Source organism: Episyrphus balteatus, chromosome 1 (assembly GCF_945859705.1).
Source record: "Episyrphus balteatus chromosome 1, idEpiBalt1.1, whole genome shotgun sequence".
Classification (NCBI taxonomy): domain Eukaryota; kingdom Metazoa; phylum Arthropoda; class Insecta; order Diptera; family Syrphidae; genus Episyrphus; species Episyrphus balteatus.
The window spans coordinates 70298745-70321277 of record NC_079134.1 but is presented as its reverse complement, the minus strand read 5'-3'; positions in this window follow the sequence as shown (position 1 = coordinate 70321277).

Here is a 22533-nt window from a genome sequence, read left to right as displayed (position 1 = left end):
CTACTTTACTGATTCCAGTAGTATATAGAATTTGTATTATAAACCAATCTTCTTCTTCTTTATTCACTAGCCAGGCCACGGGCAAAACCTTTGTTCCAGTTTTAATGAATAAAATCTTAATCTTGCTGGATATAGTTCACATTAAGTTTTCGTTAAGACATCTATGTAAGTTGAACGGAATAAAAACAAAATTTGCGTATTGACAAGGTGTCTCACGATAAGTCAACTGATGAGTCCAAGTGAGCTCCACCAGGACGAAACGCCAAAATTTGTGTTTGGACTAAAGGCCATAAAAAGCTATATTAAATCAATAATTTAACAAGTCCAATTAAATATAGTGCTTATTCTTCTACTTTACTGATTCCAGTAGTATATAAAATTTGTATTATAAACCAATCTTCTTCTTCTTTATTCACTAGCCAGGCCACGGGCAAAACCTTTGTTCCAGTTTTAATGAATAAAATCTTAATCTTGCTGGATATAGTTCACATTAAGTTTTCGTTAAGACATCTATGTAAGTTGAACGGAATAAAAACAAAATTTGCGTATTGACAAGGTGTCTCACGATAAGTCAACTGATGAGTCCAAGTGAGCTCCACCGGGACGAAACGCCAAAATTTTTTTTTGGACTAAAGGCCATAAAAAGCTATATTAAATCAATAATTTAACAAGTTCAATTAAATATAGTGCTTATTCTTCTACTTTACTGATTCCAGTAGTATATAGAATTTGTATTATAAACCAATCTTCTTCTTCTTTTAAAAATTTTAATTTTGTAAATTTTCCACTTTTTCACTTTTTGGGTCATTGTAGTTAATGCTTTAAAACAGAAATATTTTTACTTTTTTCAACTTTTTTGGGTACACTAAAATTGTGCATTTTTTACAAAAAAGATGGCCGCGAGAGAGAAAACAATTTCCCCTTCTTGCGAATTTCGGCCCAAAAAAAATCATCGAATAAAGCCTTAACTACATTGGCTCAAAAAGTGAAAAAGTACAAAAGTGAAAATTTTCAAAATCATTTCCGTTTCAAAATCATTAGTTTTTCGGGATGAACAATTAAAATAAATGATGCAAAAAGCTTAGTTTTTGGTCTAAAAAACAATTTGTACACTCTTTATCAAAAAACAATTGCGATACCGTAACATGGGGTTACTTTGCCCCGGCGGGGGTAACTTTGCTCCACTGACGAAAAAAGTTAGTTTCTTGATTCACGCTCAGAAATGTTAGATTCTCTATATCGAAGCTACTGTAATATACACACACACACACACACATTTTTAAGAAGCAGTTGACCTGTGAATTTGAGGTAGGAAATTCGTGTTTTTTTTGTGGTGAAAAATTTGGTGTGTAAAACCAGTTGTGTGATAATTTACAAAGTAAGAGCAAATATTCTAGTTATGATATTATTTTGTTATTACTCTGTGCTTGTCATTTGTTTGTTTAATTAATAAATAATAATTATTGCATTTTTTTTATGTGACTAAGCAGTTTTTTGTTTGTTTTGGGGTTACTTTGCCCCAGGAGAAATTTATTTTTATAATTAAATGTGTTTTTAATTCTATGTATGTTTTTATTGTTTTTAAAAGTGAACTATTTTTTCGTTTCAAAATTGTTATTCATGTTTATTTTAAACTTATTTTGGTTAAATTAATGAAGTTTTCTGTTTTTTTCTTTAAATTCGTATTTATTTAAAATCAATTAATGAAATAAAAGAGGCTGTTTTGTTTTTTGTAAAAAAAAGAGTTGTGTGTGTACCTACAAATTTTTTTTCTGACAGATTTGAAGCTTTGATCCAGGGCTATTAAAATACAATACTCACTTTGCTCCAGCTCTTTAAATACAGGCAGTATAGTTAAAAACTTCAGGTGGAGCAAAGTAACCCCGTCCCTTGGACTACTTTGCCCCACTTTTCAACTTAAAAAACAAAATATTTTTACTGCTATTTGAATGTTTTTTTTAGAATTAATGCATTATTTCATGTCTTATCAATGAATTAAAAGAAAAAAACAAATAGATACAAAAATGTCTCTACCATTTTTAAGATGTTTTCTAAAAATAGTGCAAAAAACGGATCAAAGTAACCCCATGTTACGGTAGCTAGAATAAAAATCTTTTCACTTTTGTACTTTTTTAAAAAGTGGTGTATGTAGTTATGCCTTAACCCTTTAAGCAAGAAACCGCAGCTCAGAGTAGACATTCCGACCTCAAAAATAGGAGGTAAGACGAGGTTGCACTAGCACACTTGCAACATTTTTTGTTCATACACAAAAACCAATCAAGAATCGTGGTGAAAAAGTATGAAATGGAAAAAAAATGACGGAAAGACAAAGCGTCATTTTGTTTTTGATATTTTTTGCAAGTGTCTCGTCTCGTGTGTCGTCTTGTATTTTTAATTGTTTTTAACATTTAAATAATCAACCAAGTATAGAGTAAAAATGAAAATATTCTGCCGTGAAAAAAAGAACAAAAAGTGCGTGTATTGTTCAATGTAGCCATTAAACCAGACGATATCTTCAAGCAAGACCAAATGAACAGCAACAACAAATGAAATAAAATGGAAAAAATGTATTGTATTTTATATTGTATTTATTGTAAAAATTTCGTTTGCTAAAAGAAAATTAAAAAAAAAAAACAATTTCAGTGAAAAAAAATATCATGTGTGGTAGAAGTGAAACCTTAAAAAATCATTTTTCTCGAAAAAATGTTACACCACTAAAAAGCTTACAAGTTTTCCTAAAGAATAAAGCCATACTTAAATTTGTACAATGCGCTAAAAGTATAAAAATATTTTAAGCTATTGCATAGATTTTAACGCAGGCCTGGCATGGGATATAAACCAAAAAATATAGTAACGAAATCTAGTAACGAAAATAGTAACGAAAAATTATTACGCCGCACACATGGATGGTTCACTAAACGTGTATACATGGTACGAATGTACAATTGTACGAAGCTTGCACGTATCGAAACGATCGAGAGCAAGCAAACGCTGTTTGTGTGAATGGTTTTTGATTCAGACAGAGAGGGTTATATAAATTGTGTTAGACAACAAAGAAAGGAGTAAGGAAGAATACCATAAATACTGTGTCTGCGTAATAAATCAGAAAAAAAAAATTATGAGTATTTTCTTTTCTTTTGTTTTCTCTTCCCATTCTTCTGTTTCTTGTTCAACGATCATTCAATGAGATTGTGTGTATGCATATTTTCAAATGTGAATAATTATTGGTTTTGTGTAGTGTAAGTAAACAAATAAGTTGATAAAAAATGCAATACAATAGCTTAACCGCGGTAGTCCTCGAGTGCCAAAAGTCTTTTTTTTTATTCAAAACAATCATTTTTTATGAAAAAAGTAAAAAAAAAAATTTTTTTTTCTAACACCATTAAATACATTTTTTTTAAATGACAACATATAATTAATATTATATCATGTGAAACCTTATTATTTCACCTTCACGCTTCAATCATATTTTTACGATGCCTACAAAAAAAGTAAGAATTTTTTAAAGCCAACCATGTCGAAATTTCTAACTGAGATTACGGTACTTCTTAAACTGGTGGCTGGTCATCAGCAACAGATCTCCACAGGCGTTTTGAGGTATTTTTCAAGTTTTTCAATCTAAGATTGTGTAACTTGTAGAGCACGTACCGTTATGTGTGATATATCAAATGAAAGGTAATTTTATCAGCATTATTTTGTTTTATTTTTTGTACGACTTTCTTGCATTCAAAATTGTAAAATAATAATACCATGTTATAGCTTGATACTTAAGCTAGAAATTGAGACTTTATTTATATTTGTAAGTTTTGTAGAAAAAAAGTAATAATTTTCTGAAGTCTATCAAAATTAAAAAAAAAACCAAAAAAAATCACCTTTTTTATTTTCTTTCATCAATATATCTATTATTTGATTTTATATCAAAAAGCCTAGAAAAAAATTACACCATTAAAAAGCTTATAAAATTTACTAAAGAATAAAGCCATATTAAAATTTTAAGAATGCGCAAAAAGTATAAAAATAATTTATTGGAAACAATCATTTTCATCAAAAAAAGCAAAAAAAACCTATAATTTTATCTCTCACGCTATTGAATCAATTTTTTTCAATGTCAAATTTTATACCATCTGAAAGCTTATTGTCTATAGGTCTATGAGACATCTACAAAAAGAGCTAGAATTTTTTGAACTGAATCTATTTTCATCAAAAAAAATAAAAAAAAAAATGTATTTTAATGTTCTCATGCTATGGAATCAATTTTTTTCAATGACAAAATATATTGAATTTTATATCATTAGAAAGCTTATTGTTTCACCTTTCACATGACGTTTCAATCTTATTTCTGTCATGCCTACAAGAAAAGTAAGAATTTTTTAAAGCCAACCATGTCGAAATTCCAAACTCAGATTACGGTACTTCCCGCACTGGTGGCTGTTTATGGGGCAACAGATCTCCACTGGTGTTTTGAGGTTTTTCGTTTAGTTTCTTAATTTAACATTGTGTAGCTTGTAGTAAATGTACTGTTATGTGTGATATACCAAATGAAAGGTAATATTATCAGGATGCTCAATAAAGTTAAATCAAATTTGTATGTGCACTAGATCAAAAGATATAACGTGTGTAGAAAAAGAACATCTCTTTACCGTTATCTCACTTATAGTTTATTTAATTACCTATCTACAATCCAAATTTCGTTCATCTATATATTAAAACAAAAATGTTATAACAAGTTGAATGTTCGTGTCGCGTTTTCGTTTCATCTTGTTTCAAATCACTACGATGCTAAAGAAGTTTTCACTTCAAAAATATAAATCGTATTTTTTTTTTGTTGGAAATGTCTCTAATTTTCGATATTCGATGTCAAAATGCCAAACATTATTCATTCCGTATCGGGTACGACTTCAGCTCTATTTTCTCGGAATGGAGATATTAACCACACCAATCGGCAATCGGCTCCGTGGTGATTATAATTTCCATACTAATTTGAGCCGCACACGCTTTTTTCGTAGACTTTCGAGCAGCATTTGATTCAGTAGATCGTAAGGCTCTTATCTTTAAGCTTTTCGGGGATGGAATGTCCCTTAAGTTTGGCAAGATGATTGAAGACATATTAATCGAACACTATATATGCACATTGGAATGTGCAAAACTTATCCGATTGGCTCCTTGCCAAAAAGCAATGGCAAATGGAACAAGGCGCTTGGCTGCAAATTAAAAGTGGGTCTATGGAGAGGACACAATTGAAACAGTTAAAGAATACCAATTCTTATTTTTCACCATTACAAGCAACTTTAATATGGAAAAAAAAACAACTTTTGACGAAACTATCTACTTCTAAGAATGCGATTGGGACAGTTTGGTACAATGCTTATGAAAACAAAGATCTTTTATTAGCTCATAATATCGAGTATTTTTCGCAACTTCTGAAGCAAGAATCCTGGCAGCTGTTGACAGTTTCAAACTGCCGAAAAACTTCTGAGCACAAATAATTACACGGTGATACAAAAATGAGGTTTTAAAATATACGCGGGCGGAGACCTATCATGTTTTGTAGAGCTAGTCGCACTGAATACGGAACGGTATTTGAAAATCCCCTAACACCCCCTAAATCTAGAGTTACGGGCAAATAACGGTTTTTTGGACCTTCACCCATTGAAAAAATTCCAGCTTCGACAATTTTTTACCCATTTTCGTTGTTTTTTAATAATTTTTTTTTTATTTTGATAATTTTTTTTTTAGAAAAATGCCCCTCCCACCTAAACGGGGAGAGATAGACTCCCCTCCCAAAAAAAAAAGGTTGTATTGAGCTCCTCTACAAAAACCCGTTATCAAATCCTGGCGCCCAAGTTATCCTACTACGTGCCGAAACAACATTTTTGTTCTATACCTAAAAGTTCGAATTTCTGTATCTGGGTTGAAATCGAAAAATTTTTTTTTCTAAGCCAATTTTGAAGTGATTTTCATAAAAAATACCTCGATTAATTGGGAAATAGATATAGTTTTGGAATATATTTTTTAAATAGCACGTTGTTTTGAAAACATATACTTTAAATTGATGCCGAAGTTGGGAAAATGACAAAAAAAATTGAATTTTTTAACTTTGACATCTTATAAATTCTAAGTGGTTTAACCGAGTTACATATTTTATACATTGTTAAAAAGGTATATTTATCTTCTATCAGAAACTGTAAAAAAATCGAAATTGAGTAAAAAATTGTGGAAGCTAGAATTTTTTCAATGGGTGAAGGTCCAAAAAACCGTTTTTTGTCCGTAACTCCAGATTTTGGCGGTGTTAGGGGATTTTCAAATACCGTTTCGTATTCAGTGCGTATAACTCTACAAAACCTGATAGGTCTCCGCCCGCGTATATTTTGAGTGTTACACCGTGTTATATACAGATGTCTCATCTTCATGGAAAAAAGTGACATATGAAACTGAAAATCACCACTTTGAAGAGCTTTTAAAAAAGCTCTTTTCAATGAAAAAGTTGAGAAAATTTAAAATGCTTTTTTTCTCTTTGGAATTTTGATTCTTTATTCTCTGATTCTCTTTTACGTGGTCTTTGAGATTGAGTATCATGTCATCATGTGTTTTCACAGCTCTCGCTCAGACAGAGCGAGAAGATCTTTTTGTATGGATAGAAACGAAAAAAAATCATGGGCATAACGGTCTTGAGTTGGAATCGTTATTTTTCTGTATCTTTGATTTTTTTCTTGTATTCTTGTTGTGTTTTTGCATTGCAAAATCCCGTTTTAACTGTTTCTTTTTTAAGGCAGGATTTTTGGAAGAAAAATCGAGCTGTGTGTGTGCAGATGGATTGTGGACGTATTTAAAAAAACAACCTGAACAATAAATGCATTTTTTTCTCTAATATTTTTTTCATAAGGTAGGTTTGGATGAGGAATAAAAATATGAGCATGAAGTGATCTGTGGTGTTGCAATATTGTTTGTGAATTAAAAAAATGGAAAGGCTAACAGAAAATCGTCGTTTTGAAGTAAAAGAGCACCAAAGAAAATAGAACTCAGATACGATTACCACTCAAGACCGTTGTGCACATATTTTTTTTTCTTTCTGTCCGTAGAAATAGACCTTGTGGCTCGAGTATCGAGTCTTCCTGGCGCACGTTTTTTGTTTCTTTGTATCAAAAGAAAATACGGTTGATGCTGGTCAGTCTGGCTCAACGAGAACGGTTCATGAAAAAAAAACAACAAAAAAACTTACTCAGTAGTTCAGTACCTAACCTACTCACAAAAGATCTATTAGAAGAGAAAGAAAGAATAAGGAATATGTACCTACTTGTACATATTTGGGTTGGTTTTTTGTTTTTGTTTGTTTTTTTTTTTGCAATTTAGTTTTGTTTTTGTTTCCTTGGATGGCGGGATTGAGTAATTGTGTGTAGGTATGCAAAAGGATTGTGAATGCATTTTAAGAAAGTAGTAGGTACCTGATCATAGATGAAATTTTGTTCTTTAATATTTTTTCATAGGATAGGTTAGGGTTAAAAATAAACAAATGAGATCTGGTTTTGGGATATTTTTTGTAAAACAAGGAAAAAAGAATGCATGCACAGTTTTATTTGTTTGCGCATTGATTTGTTTTGTGTTTATTTTTTTTTGTCTTGTTGAACTGGGGTATCAAATCATGAGTATCTAAGTAGGTAGGTGAAACAAGTAGGTTGTAGGTACCTACATACACACTACACTTTGTTTTTAATTTTGATCAAGTTAAGTTAGTAGGTAGGTACATCGTATATACCTATGTCGATTAAATAGTAACTATGTACAAACGTTACTTAACGTAGGTAGAACACAGGTATACTTACACAAATAAACTCATTTAAACCGTAGTCAGTCAGATATGTTTGTAATTATATTATGTATGTAGCAAATACTACGTATCTCATTGTTGTAGGTACATTAGCTGCGTTCCTTTGGAAATATTTATCTACTGCTTAGTACTTAAAGCTGCTTTGAACTACTTTTTCAGTTTAGCAAAAGTAGATCAAAGTAGTTTTAAGTACTAAGCAGTAGATAAATATTTCCAAAGGAACGCAGCTATTATAATAGGCAGGTTTATGAAATTAAACTAGTTTTATCAACTTTAGATTTTGATCAACTACCTACGATTTTTATTCACAAAACAGAACATACAAATTTATTTTAGAAAAGAAATTATAAATTGTATGTACACAATAACAACACAGGGATTTTTCGGGTTCCGTAGCCAGAATCATGTAGAGACAAATAATATTTGAAAATAAGTAGGTAGGTAAGTATATACCTACTTACGAATTTTCAAAAACATAAAAATGTTTAAATTCAAATACCTACCTAGCTGCATTAAAAATTCTAATATGTATAAATATGCTAACAAATTTAAGGAGTATCTAGGTACCTATATTAATTTTGTTTAGCCTTTCAGTATTTTAACTTGGAAAAAAATGGATATCTTTATAACATATTTTTAAAAAAATCGTGCTAGTTAGATTATCTATAAATCAAGAACAGCGGAAACGGAGAAAATTCAAATGTCTGGTTTGTCTTTGATCCATATTGCAGAACCAAAATATTTAAATACCTAACTATACACCCACCCAGGGCCGTCTTTAACTATCCTAGGGCCCTTGGGCACACGAGAATTTGGGGCCCTTTTGGAAAGTAAAATAAGTGCAATGGTTGGCTTCAAAGCAATTGTTGGTGAAAAAGGCGAGTCAATATATCGTTCCATATAAAGTACCTAGCGTCTTTATTATTGGCAGGGGGCGCCAATTATACGTGCATTGAGACATCAATCGTTGCCACTGCCAATAATAACCCTGTATAAGTTATAAGTTTCAGTTTGAAGAATTGAAAAAAAGAGCTCAAACGGATTGATAGATTTGCTAAAAACTCGGTACAGACGATTTGTACGGATTTAACGGATCTCCAATATAAAGTTTTCGAGATATTGCAATTTTCTCAAAAACGGATAACGATTTTAGTTTGAAAAAAAAACATGTAATGCTGCAAATAAGCCGCACTTTTGAAATAAGAAAAATATTTTTTTGGACCGTTATTAACGATACCTACTTGCCATAGAACCGATTTTTTAATGTAAACGACACAATCGATTTTAATGAAAATTTTGACATAAGAAAGGTTTATACTGATATTAAAATTAAGTAAACTTTTAAAAAAAATTATTTTTGGATTTAACAAAAAAATATTTTTTTTGAAAAACAATTTTTTTAAGTTATTTAATGAATTTTATGTGTCAATCTTTAAATACGAGAGCAATTAGCAATTCAAATTAAAAAATGTTTGGGGTTGCCAACCATTGTACCATGGCGTTTTCCATTGAACCAAAACATTGATGTACCGTCGACGAGCCGGCAATAGTTTTTTCTTAAACGTTTTCCAACGGAAAAAGTATTGATGTTTTTTTGCCGACGAATTGATTCTTTTTTCGTCTTTTAATACGAATCTACACATATTTTTACACAAGCACTAAAAATTTGACAGTTTTGCAAACTTCAAACGAAATTATTATTTAAGGAAAAAGATAATGGAAGAGAATTCGTTGTTTTTATTAATAAATAATCCTAGCTACAGTGGAAAAAAAAGATATTTTTCTTGTTTTTTTTTGAAAATATTATTGTCTTATTTTTTGGAAAATTGAATTTTGGTTTGGTCGTTTGGATTTAGAATTTTGTCCGCATACAACGCCACATAATTTGTTTTCATTTTGAAAACATATACACTAGCCCAAAAAATTAAAGGAACAAAAAAAATCGTGATTTTTTAGTGATTTTCGATAGGCTGTATCTCAGTCAAAAATGACCGCATCATGATAAAATAAAAAGAATGTGAGAGCTCTATTCTTCTAGTTTTAGGATTAAATATTAAAATATTTTATTTCTAACGGTAAAATAGCAAAATTGTTGGAAATGCTCAAAAACCAAAATTTTCTAATTTTTTTTTGTTTTTACTTCTCTCATAAGGAAGTGGGAAAATTTTTTCTGATAAAATGATTAATATTTTTAGAAAGGCTTTTTATTTGGCTTTAGAATTCCTTTTGTTTCAAACTTCTACGATTTTTTTTACACTGCAATATCAGTCATCAAACCAAAAACCATACTTTTGACTTTGACTATCAATATCTCAACAACGGATCACTAACCAGAAAATTTAAGGACACAATTAAAAACTTCATTCAATTCTCTATAAAGAAATTAAGTTTGCTTTGTAAAAAAAAATGTTTTCTTATTTTTGAGATTAATTTAGGAAAGCTATCAAAATAGGCATTTTGACGGTTTTTTAGAAAATGTACCGCTTTTTAATTTCTATGTGTGAAAAGATTAAACTGAGGCTTAATTATTGAAGTTTAATATACCTGAAATTAATATGCAAAGTTTCAGACTTATTCATCAAGCAGTTTTTCTGTTGTGAAGGTTTGAACTTTTGAGATGAATTAAAACACCATATTTCTACAGTTCTAAATGACTTACTTCTTGTTACTTTTTTATGAGCAAAATCAATTTTTTTTAGTTTATTTGAACAATTTATTGATAAATATCGTTTAAATTATAGATATACCAAAGAAAAACAAAAAAAAATTCAAAATTAGGAAAAATATACAAAAATGGTATAAATAGCTTTTTTTCAAAATTTAAATTTTTTTGAAAACTTTTAATTTTTTCGTGGTTTATCTTAAATTTAAACGATATTTATCAATAAATTGTTCAAATGAACTAAAAAAAATCGATTTTGCTTATAAAAAAGTAACAAGAAGTAAGTCATTTAGAACTGTAGAAATATGGTGTTTTACTTAATCTCAAAAGTTCAAACCTTCACAACAGAAAAACTGCTTGATGAATAAGCCTAAAACTTTGCATAATAATTTCAGGTATATTAAGCTTCAATTATTAAGCCTCAGTTTAATCTTTTCACACATAGAAATTAAAAAGCGGTACATTTTCTAAAAAACCGTCAAAATGCCTATTTTGATAGCTTTCCTAAATTAATCTCAAAAATAAGAAAACATTTTTTTTTACAAAGCAAACTTAATTTCTTTGTAGAGAATTGAATGAAGTTTTTAAATGTGTCCTTAAATTTTCTGGTTAGTGATTCGTTGTTGAGATATTGATAGTCAAAGTCAAAAGTATGGTTTTTGGTTTGATGACTGATATTGCAGTGTAAAAAAAATCGTAGAAGTTTGAAACAAAAGGAATTCTAAAGCCAAATAAAAAGCCTTTCTAAAAATATTAATCATTTTATCAGAAAAAATTTTCCCACTTCCTTATGAGAGAGGTAAAAACAAAAAAAAATTAGAAAATTTTGGTTTTTGAGCATTTCCAACAATTTTGCTATTTTACCGTTAGAAATAAAATATTTTAATATTTAATCCTAAAACTAGAAGAATAGAGCTTTCACATTCTTTTTATTTTATCATGATGCGGTCATTTTTGACTGAGATACAGCCTATCGAAAATCACTAAAAAAATCACGATTTTTTTTTGTTCCTTTAATTTTTTGGGCTAGTGTATTTTCCGTATAGTAGAAAAAACTTTATTTGATTGTTTGGTTGCCATATAAAAACTAAAACTTTTTTGGTAGATGGTCTACCCGACAAAAATGTTTTGAGAATAAATGTGTGAGAGAAATTTTCGTTCCTTCGGGGCCCCCCTGAGAATGGGGGCCCTGGGCACGGGCCCCGTGTGCCCTTATGGTAAAGACGGCATTGCACCCACCGAAATAACTATAAAGGCAGTCGATTTTTTTCGTTTTTAAACCATATAAAGGATATTTAATTTTTACTCCTTGCACGAATAAGATGACAAGTGTATACTGGATTGTTTGCCACCCTTTATTTTTATTTAATTCGTTGAACTTAATTTTAAAAATTATTTTTTTAATTTCTGGTGCGAAATAATTATAAAGGCACAGCTGATTTTCACATTAAAAGTGTGGTTTAGCGGGATCAAATGTAACCAAAAGTAAGCAAAACAGTTGGAAAATGAATTTAACCCATTATGAACATTTTATAAGTAAATTTTTTCGGTTTTTTTATAATAAGGCGTGAAAAACCCTTGACGCAGGCAGAAATGGGCAAAACCAAGGCTTACCTACCATGAAATTTGATTATCCAACCGCGAAAAATCTGGAGGAGAAGAAAGGTCCGATTGTGTAATTGATAATTTAATTTGCAAAGATGACAAGTAGAGTTAATTAAAACGATCAGGAAAGTAGCCTTTGGTCGAAGAGAGAGCCAAAAGTGACAAAAAATGAAGTAATTTTCGTGAGAATTTGATAACAAGAGAAGTTTTCGTGAAAATAAACTTGATAGTGGGAGTACGGCAAATGCAGCAAATAATTAAGGTGAAAAACCGGCGCCCTTGTCAAAGCATAAACTTTCCCGCTTTCGCATCGGTGAAAAGCATAGATTCTGGGATGAAAAATGGTTCGACGTCGAAGTTCGACGATTATTAAAAATGAACTATTTATTGCCCACACTTTGCATTGATTTGTTTTTTCTATGAAGAATTTTTTTTATTTACAATAGGTATGTAGGTACATTTTTTTGTAAGGCAAAATATTGTTTTTGTCAATAAAGATGGTGCAATAGTATTTTTTTTAATGCAAAACTTTATCAAGTTGCTGTAAATAGTTAAGATAAGATTTTTTACAACCCTGATTTATTTTATTGTATTTTTTGCTTCCATCAAAAAAATAAAGTTCACCTGTTTGAACGCAATTCAAATGTAAACAAAAACATGAATAGAATTCGCCAATTCATTCACTCTACTCTATCTAAGAACCTGCTTACCTACCTATCCATCTACCTAAATTTTCACAGATTTAAGCGACCCATACACATACACACCAGACAACACACTTGTGTGGTCACCGGAGCGAACACACAAGTGTTTTGTCTATGGGCTGCCTTATGCACGCAGACGTCATGTCGCCCAACGACAACGGCTTAATGTATACCTACCTACGCAACGCAGATACACACTGTGCTCATGTTCATATTTCACCAACACTCTGCACCTCATGTGTTTTCTAGATGTCTATACACAATTGAACAATCTGATCGGTGCCCAGTACCCATGAAATCTCAAAATCAGCCCACACTCTCTTATAAAATATTTTCAATTATAAATACAGTTTATGTACATATCGTCGGCGTAAAGCAAAATTGTTCTTAGTCCTTAATAAATCCTATGTACCTACGATACATACCTATTTGAAATATTTCACAGCAGCTGATTGCTTAGAAAGTCAAAGACGAATTGAAATCACTTCTATCTACCCACATGCACTCCTTTTTTATTTTCGCGGGAGAGTGAGTAAGGTCATGGTCGTAAGAGATCCTTTCTTATTGTTCTCTTTTTAAATAAAAAAAAAAGCTGAAAAATTCTCTTCTCCTTTTTGATTCCAATTTAAAAAGCTCTTGTCGGCTGAAACGTGTCGACTGGAAAAAAATTTAATGACATTTTTTTTCTATGGTATGCGATATCTGTATATAATCACAAATAATTATATACAGATGTCTCATCTTCATAGAAAAAAGTGACATATGAAACTGAAAATCACCACTTTGAAGAGCTTTTAAAAAAGCTCTTTTCAATGAAAAATTTGAGAAAATTTAAAATGCTTTTTTTCTCTTCGGAATTTTGATTCTTTATTCTCTGATTCTCTTTTACGTGGTCTTTGAGATTGAGTATCATGTCATCACAGACAATTATATACAGATATCGCATCCCATAGAAAAAAATTGTCATCAAAATTTTTTCCAGCCGACACATTTCAGCCGACAAGAGCTTTTTAAATTGGAATCAAAAAGGAGAAGAGAATTTTTCAGCCGACAAAAAAGCTTTTTTTTTAATTTAAAAAGAGAACAATAAGAAAGGATCTCTTACGACCATGGCCTTACTCACTCTCCCGCGAAAATAAAAAAGGAGTGCATGTGGGTAGATAGAAGTGATTTCAATTCGTCTTTGACTTTCTAAGCAATCAGCTGTTGTGAAATATTTCAAATAGGTATGTATCGTACATAGGATTTATTAAGGACTAAGAACAATTTTGCTTTACGCCGCCGCACAGTGGTGCCATTCTTCGTTTTTGCCGACAAAATTCATTTACACGGCCATTTCTGTACGAAAAGTCATGAAATTTGGTACACTGAATGATTTTAGTATGGAGAATACGAAAAGGCTGCCAACTTTTTTTTATTCAAAATGGCGGCTCCAAAATGGCGGAAAGAATGAGCGTTAAAATAGAATTTTCATTTTCAAACAGTATATAAGCTAGAAATTGGGCTAAATTCATGTCAAAAAGTTGTTAGATTTAAGACTTAGGACTCATAGATTAATATTCATTACAAAAAAATCAAAAAATTTGAAAACAAAGTCCAGAAAATGCCAATTTAGTAAAACACATTTTAAGACCTCTAATTACGCTATTTCATGGATTTTTTTTTAATTTATCACAATTTTGAGATCTCTTCTATTTATGTTTCATAAGAAAATTGAAAATATTGGGGTTATATGGTTGCCAACTATGTTTTTAAGTAAATATAAGAAAACATGATATAATGAAAAGTTTCAATGTTCAATAAAACTGAGAATTTAATTTTTCCGTAAACCAAAATATACTTTTCTAATAGATTTTAGCGTTTTAAATTCAAATCCGGAGTCAAAAAAAATCTATGACGTCACGTTTTTGAGATATAAGCAGATCAAAATTAATTTATATCTTCGAAACTTGACGTCATAGATTTTTTTTGACTCCGGATTTGAATTTAAAACGCTAAAATCTATTAGAAAAGTATATTTTGGTTTACGGACAAATTAAATTCTCAGTTTTATTGAACATTGAAACTTTTCATTATATCATGTTTTCTTATATTTACTTAAAAACATAGTTGGCAACCATATAACCCCAATATTTTCAATTTTCTTATGAAACATAAATAGAAGAGATCTCAAAATTGTGATAAATTAAAAAAAAAATCCATGAAATAGCGTAATTAGAGGTCTTAAAATGTGTTTTACTAAATTGGCATTTTCTGGACTTTGTTTTCAAATTTTTTGATTTTTTTGTAATGAATATTAATCTATGAGTCCTAAGTCTTAAATCTAACAACTTTTTGACATGAATTTAGCCCAATTTCTAGCTTATATACTGTTTGAAAATGAAAATTCTATTTTAACGCTCATTCTTTCCGCCATTTTGGAGCCGCCATTTTGAATAAAAAAAAGTTGGCAGCCTTTTCGTATTCTCCATACTAAAATCATTCAGTGTACCAAATTTCATGACTTTTCGTCCAGAAATGGCCGTGCAAATGAATTTTGTCGGCAAAAACGAAGAATGGCACCACTGTGCGCCGTGGGTAGTGGGTAGATAGAAGTGATTTCAATTTGTCTTTGACTTTCTAAGCAATCAGCTGCTGTGAAATATTTCAAATACCTACCTACCTATTTAAATAACAATCAGTAATTTTTATTACTACATATAAATATTCTGAAAAACAATTGAAATATTAATATTAATTTTGTGCAAGTGTTGTGTGAAATTATTTTGTTTTATATTATCTACCTACCTACCTACTTTCTGAATTTTGTGTTTCTTATTTTTTTTTTTTATTTGGTGATTTTTTTTTTTAAGGTTCCAATTGAACCAAATAAGATGTGAGTAAAATTTAACAATCATTAAAATATCTAATTGTTTTCAGTTAGGTACATAGGTACGTATGTACCTAGTTCTTTATTTCTTATTATTGTGGATAGGCACATATCGTCGGCGTAAAGCAAAATTGTTCTCAGTACAAAGGATTTCTTAAAGACTTAGAACAATTTTTCTCTACGCCGACAATATGAAAATATTTTATAAGTGTCGGCTGATGTTGAGATTGCATGGGCACCGATCAGATTGTTCAATTGTGTGTAGACATCTAGACATACATATGAGGTGCAGAGTGTTGGTGAAATATGAGCATGAGCGTAGTGTTCGTATCTGCGTATACATTAACCCGATGTCGTTGGGCGACTTGACGTCTGTCTGCGTGCGTAAGGCGGCCCATAGACAAGACATTTGTGTGTTCGCTCCGGTGTGCGCACAATTGTGGTGTCTGGTGTGTATGTGTATGGTAAATGGATAGGTAGGTAAGCAGGTTCTTAGATAGAGTGGAGTGAACGAATTGGCGAATTCTATTAATGTATTTGTTTACATTTGAATTGCATTCAAACAGGTGAATTTTATTTTTTTGATGGAAGCAAGAAATATAAAAATGAAGCAGGGTTGAAAAAAAAATCTTTTTTTAAACAAATATTTACTGCAACTTAATAATATTTTGCATTAAAAAAATACTATTCCACCTGAAAAATATTTGTATTGAAAATATTATCTTTATTGACAAAAACAATATTTTGCCTCAAAAAAATTGTAGGTACCTTTTGCAAATACAAAAAAATTCTCCATAGAAAAAACAAATCAATTCGAAGTGTGGGCAATATTTTAAATTTTTAATATTCGTCGAACTTCTTACAATTTTAGTTGCAATAATAATTTTTTTAATGCAAATATTTTTCAGTTGTAAAACAATTTTTTTTTTATGCAATTTTTTTTCAGTTGCAGTAAACGTTTTTTTTCAATTAAATTTTTTTTCTTAAAAACACCTATTCTTTTAAATTTCAAATTCATTTTTTTACTTGCGGTTTACGATTTACGGACAAGTTAAGGATTCGTAAAAATAGCGAGAGCTCGAGATAACAAAAAGCGAAAAATTGGGTCTCGCAATAATTTTGTCTGTATCCTCTATCTCGATCTGAAGCGATTTTCCTACTTGAAAATTGATAACTAAGAGTTTTTCGTGATACCGTAGACGGAAAATCAATTTGTTTTAAGACAAAAATAAACGGTAGGTATGTACGTACTGGACAAAAAAAAAAAAGGTTGGGTTTCTCAAAAATGGCAAACGAGGTCGTACCTATCGAATAAAAAAAAATATACTTTGAACCGTTATTATTGTATTTATATTTATGCAAAAACGGATCTCTTATGTGAAAAATAAGGAACATTTTCCAAACACAATTTTTGGATTTTTAAAAAAATTCAATTTTTGTTTATTTATAAAAAAATGTTTAGAAAAACGTTTCAAATTTTTTTTCTAAAAATTCTTCGTTTTACAAGAAATTAAATGGCATACTTGGTTTGCAGCTAAAAAACATTTTAACGAGTTAATTTTGTAACTTTAAAAGAACTTTTATTATAATATTTAAGTTTTTTCTTAAGAATGGATAGAGATTTTTTTGCACTACCAACTACTTGATTTATGTATAAAAACAACAAAATTTATTTAAAATGTATTTATTCTTCTTGTTTTTTAAGGAGTAGGTAAGTACTTTTGCCTTTTAAAACAATCCATAAAAAAATTAACTAAATTATAAGTGCATTTAGTTTTTTGTCTTATATACATTCCGTAAAAATAAAATTCAGTCGGATATTTAATTCCAAGTTTTCCAATTGCGAAGAAGATGATTCAGAATATCTTGAGCTAAATTGGAAGGCAATAACAGACACAGTAGTCGAAAGCATGCCTGTACTTAATGATGATTTAGAAAACAGTGACATAAATGAATCTGAGCATTATGTAATAGATAAAATCGTACCAATAAATGATCAGCAAGAACAAAACGATATTATGATAATAATTCCAGAAACATGCGATATAGCAACGAGGTATTTTGCAGGGTATTGTTATTTCAAAACATTTAGCAAAATGCGTAGTGTTTGTCAAAAGTGCATTCAGGAAGTCTCAAAAGATAAATCTACAATTCATATAACAGAGGTTCTATTGAAACTGAAAGAATAGATAGCTCAAAGGAAAAACCTCTGCTTTTATGGCCTTCTGAAAAATACTTCCAAATATCCCACACACATGTAGAAGTATTTTTAAAATACTTTAAAGAAAATGCATTCACATCTAATATACGCCAGAATATCTTACAAAAATGCATTGAAGCAACAAATATTAATTTTCCTGACTACTGGTTTAAAAGTACTGATGATTGTTACACGCACCGACTTGATACCGCAAACTTTTTAATTATTGTTTTACTGTGGAAGAATTGTAAAGGACACTAGATAAGAATCTTTCTAAAACTAAAAAACCGAAAAATAAAAAGTTTCAAAATTTAATGAACACATAAAATAATTAAAACGAAAAAGTATGTATTAAAATTGGATTCACTATTTAAAATAAGATGGAGCGGGCGGGTGGGGGAAGACATTCTGCCACGTCCACGATCGTGTCCCCTGGAAACTATTTCATTTAATGGAAATAAGGTAAATAACATAACATTAAACACTTTAAATGAAATAGGCTAAGAGCAGAATATTCAAAAAATAAGTTATGTTTCATTTTTTGAAAAAAGAAAAAAGTTTATTCATATTCAATTATACAAATCACTCTTGTATGTATATAATAAAAGAATAATGCTCGAAATAAATATTGTTGATTAATGTACTTAGTAGCTGATGCAAAATCAATAAATGTTGTACCTATTAAATTATCATCTGAATTAATTTGATTAGTGAAGTAACTAAATCATTTTTTCGAAAAAGTGGAGAGAATAAAATCTTGTTTTTCTTTGGCCATCTTGTTTTCCAAAAAAGCCAAAGGAAAACAAGATTTTATTCTTCTCCACTTTTTCGATTATTAACTCTAAATTGGTCAATAAATCATATTTATTTTGAAATATTTTTTTTTTCTACATGATTCTAGCTACGGACCCCGAAAAATCCCCTTGTTGTTATTTTATACCTACAATTTATAATTTCTTTTGTAAAATAAATTTTTATGTTCTGTTTTGTGAATACAAATCGTAGATAGGTAGTTGATCAAAATCAAAAGTTGATAAAACTAGTTTAATTTCATAAACCTGCCTATTATAATGTACCTACAACAATGAGATACGTAGTATCTGCTACATACCTACATAATATAATTACAAACATATCTGACTGACTACGGTTTAAATGAATTTATTTGTGTAGGTATACTTATGTTCTACCTACGTTAAATAACGTTTGTAGGTACATAGTTACTATTTGTTCGACATAGGTATGTACCTACCTACTAACTCAACTTGATCAAAATTAAAGACAAAACGTAGCAGATATGTTATCATGTAGGTACCTACTTGTTTCACCTACCTACTTAGATTTTCAATTTTTTCAATTTTCAATTCATTTTTATTTTTCATCAACTTAAAACTATCTTAAAGCTAGACAAAAATTCATAAAAACTAGCCTACCTATCAATTACTTAGGTACAACTAACTTACCGGCCCTATACGGGCACTCTAAGTTATTATTCAATTTTCTTATTACTAATGCCTTTCGGCCTTATAACTATTTTTATACTGTGTGGGCCACTATATCCCAAATTTTTTTTTTATTTTCGGCGTAACACTAGCCTTTATATTAAATATATGACACATGTACGAACTCGGCCACGAATTTGATTCAATACATGTTTGTTCCATTACAACTTAACGAAATATCGTTTTAGTCTCATTGCATACCAGATAACCATGCTTGCATAAACGTGGCGAAAATACTTTCTTTTCGCTATCAACCATCATCTCGATAAGATCAAATCGCCTGACGCAAAGAGTTTAACAAAATTATCTTCGTCGACAAAAAAGTTGATATCTACTGGGTGTAGAAATTTTTTTTTAAAGTCGTTTACATAAGTTAATTAATTTTTTTATATAATTAAATTCGAATTAAAGTTGTGATTTTTATTTGATAAATCAAATCGACAATTCGTCGCAAAAGTATTAAAGCGACACTGAGCTTTGTAACCTCAAGGGAAAGCGGGAGTTAATCCCCAAATTGTAAGCCACTTTCGCAAACAAATTAATGGCAATTTTATTTTTTTTTTTTTTTTTACAATGATTTTTTTTTTATATTAAAAGTATAAGCAATATTGAGCATAAAAGTGCGTTGTGTCCTGAGCCAGTGTAGAGACACGAAGCTCATTCGTATCGTGAAAACGTCAGGACAAGCGTGGACTTTCATATCGAATTTCTAAAATTCGTATCGCGAAAGGTAATTCATATAAACCGTGAGATATTATACATAGAATCATTTAATTTCCGATGATTTTCAATTTAGGAGCAGGCGTAATTACTTACGAAATTAGTAGTAATCTCGCTGGCTGGTACTTTGAGAGAGTGTCACAAAGACTACGTGTGTCGCTGTCGACACACGGCCAGTCAGCGAAATCGCGAGCGAGACAAGCTTCCCGAAATTACCAGGGTTTAAGACACCTCTTTAAAGCCCTAAAGGTGCTTGGTTTGTACACCAAATATCGAAAGCTTAGGATCAAAGCATCAGACCCTTTTCGAGGAATTCTTTTTGAAGACAGAAACCGAACCCTAGTTGTCTCTTGCAAAGGTTACTATCGTAGGAGTTCCAGCTCGATCAAGATAATTTTGCAAATACATAGTTTGCGAAAAGTACGAAATTATCGATTCATATTTCTTCGCCAACATTAGTAAAAATACGAAGAAAATACGCGTTATCCAACTGCGATATAATCCCGTTGGAATTGCACCCACTTACCTGCGATTACTTACCTCAGCAAAACATCCTCCAACTTAATCCACCAACATCATCCGCCTAACCATCCATCGCCATCGAAGTCCAGAGATCATCTGTTCTATTATAAGTTTTATTTTTTTGTTCTATCTCAAATGAACTACTTATATATGTATGCCGCTCTCTGATCGTAATCACTCAAGACAAAATTTAAAAGATAAGTAAAAACTCCAACTCATTCCAGAACACCATTACATACATATGATAAACATAATTTCTTTTATTTTTTTATATAGCGAATTTTTAGTATAAGAGTTTATAAAGAAACTCAATTCTTCACATCTTACCCGCCAACAAGTTTTGCGCACTACTTAGCTGGAGGAGAGATTCGGTGAGTCCTATGTTGTAAGCTTTTAAGAGCATATATATTGTTTTATCATATGATTGTATTGATCGAACAGAATTAGAAAAAAGGTTGGTTACAGAAGTAAAAGCCTAACTTAACAACAACAGTGAGTTAACATACGATTAACAGGCTATGTTAATAACAGAATAATAATCTGTATGAGTATGAAGATCATCTACATACGCAACGACATTGAGTGATTTCGATATGATTTTTAAGACATAGATAAATGTATTCTCTTTTTTATTATTAATATTTTTTTTTTTTAAATCAAGTAAGAAACTAAATTTAAGAGAGCCATACATAGGGTCGATGACCTATTGAATTCCATATGTTTTAGAGTAACTTTAATAAGAAATTAAATTTGATTGATGTATGGAATTAAAGATTCATTTTATAAGAATTAAGAAGTTTAATTGACTTTAATGAAAACATAAATTAATTCAAATTATTTTAGTTTGTTAGTTATATTGAAACGATGCATGATATATTTTCTAATTGACTATAGCTATCTAATTATTTCTTTTTAGTAAATAATATGAATAATGTATATGAGTGATATATTTGGCGTATTTTTGACATACACTATGTCGTTGGAATAATTTTTTTTTTTTAGTGAGCTTATGGAAGTGGCATGAATGAAGATAGTTTAGACGGGGTAAAGGTCAGACAGGGTTAGTTTTAACTCGACGTTACTTTAGGGGTTATCGCGAATAAACATAGAGTGGAGCGGTAACCAAGGCGTTTTTTTTGCTTAGTGCAATAAACAGTGGGAGGGTTACACTCGGGAACGAAGAACATCTGAAGTTCCCAAAGTGAAGTGTTGTTATTTCATTTTCATATTAAGGCACGTTTATACGTAAACGGCAGTCCAGTGGCAGGTGCAAAAACCCACCCCTCCGACGAGCAAGCCTATTGGCCATCGCTAGCGTGCCTACCCGCACTTTGTCGACTGGGCAACCTAAACCACTTTTTTTTTGAGAATTATTGAGATCCTGTTGATTAATGAAACTCATTGAAAAGCATAACTTCGTAGATAGTGGTATAGGATCATCCATTCCGTTACACAGGTGGCGCCCAACGTGGGGCAAGAATTTGTAGCTTTTAAGTCGGTTTCAAAACCTTTAAAACTTTCTTTTTTAAATTCCATCTTAAGCAAATTCATATTTAAAAAATTTTTTTTGTTCAAACCGTTTCAAACTAATTTTCAAATAAAACCAAAATACGTTTTTGAACCAAACAGATTTTGTCCAGAAGTGTAGTTGCTTAAACAGGACTTCTAGTTGCATAATATTAAATGGTTCTATATGAAAAAAATAAGTTCGTTTTATCATATTACAGGGACCTGGAATATCCATGTAAAACTGTATTACAACCTGTTTCAGTATAGCATTGAATGAATGATAAACTTAATTTATTCTAACGGTTTAACATTGGTTTGGAGGATTTCATCGGACGACCGGGAGATAAAGGTACAAGTAGACCACGTCTTCGACTGTTGCGCCCGAGTCATATTCCAGCCAATTTTATAGATTTGA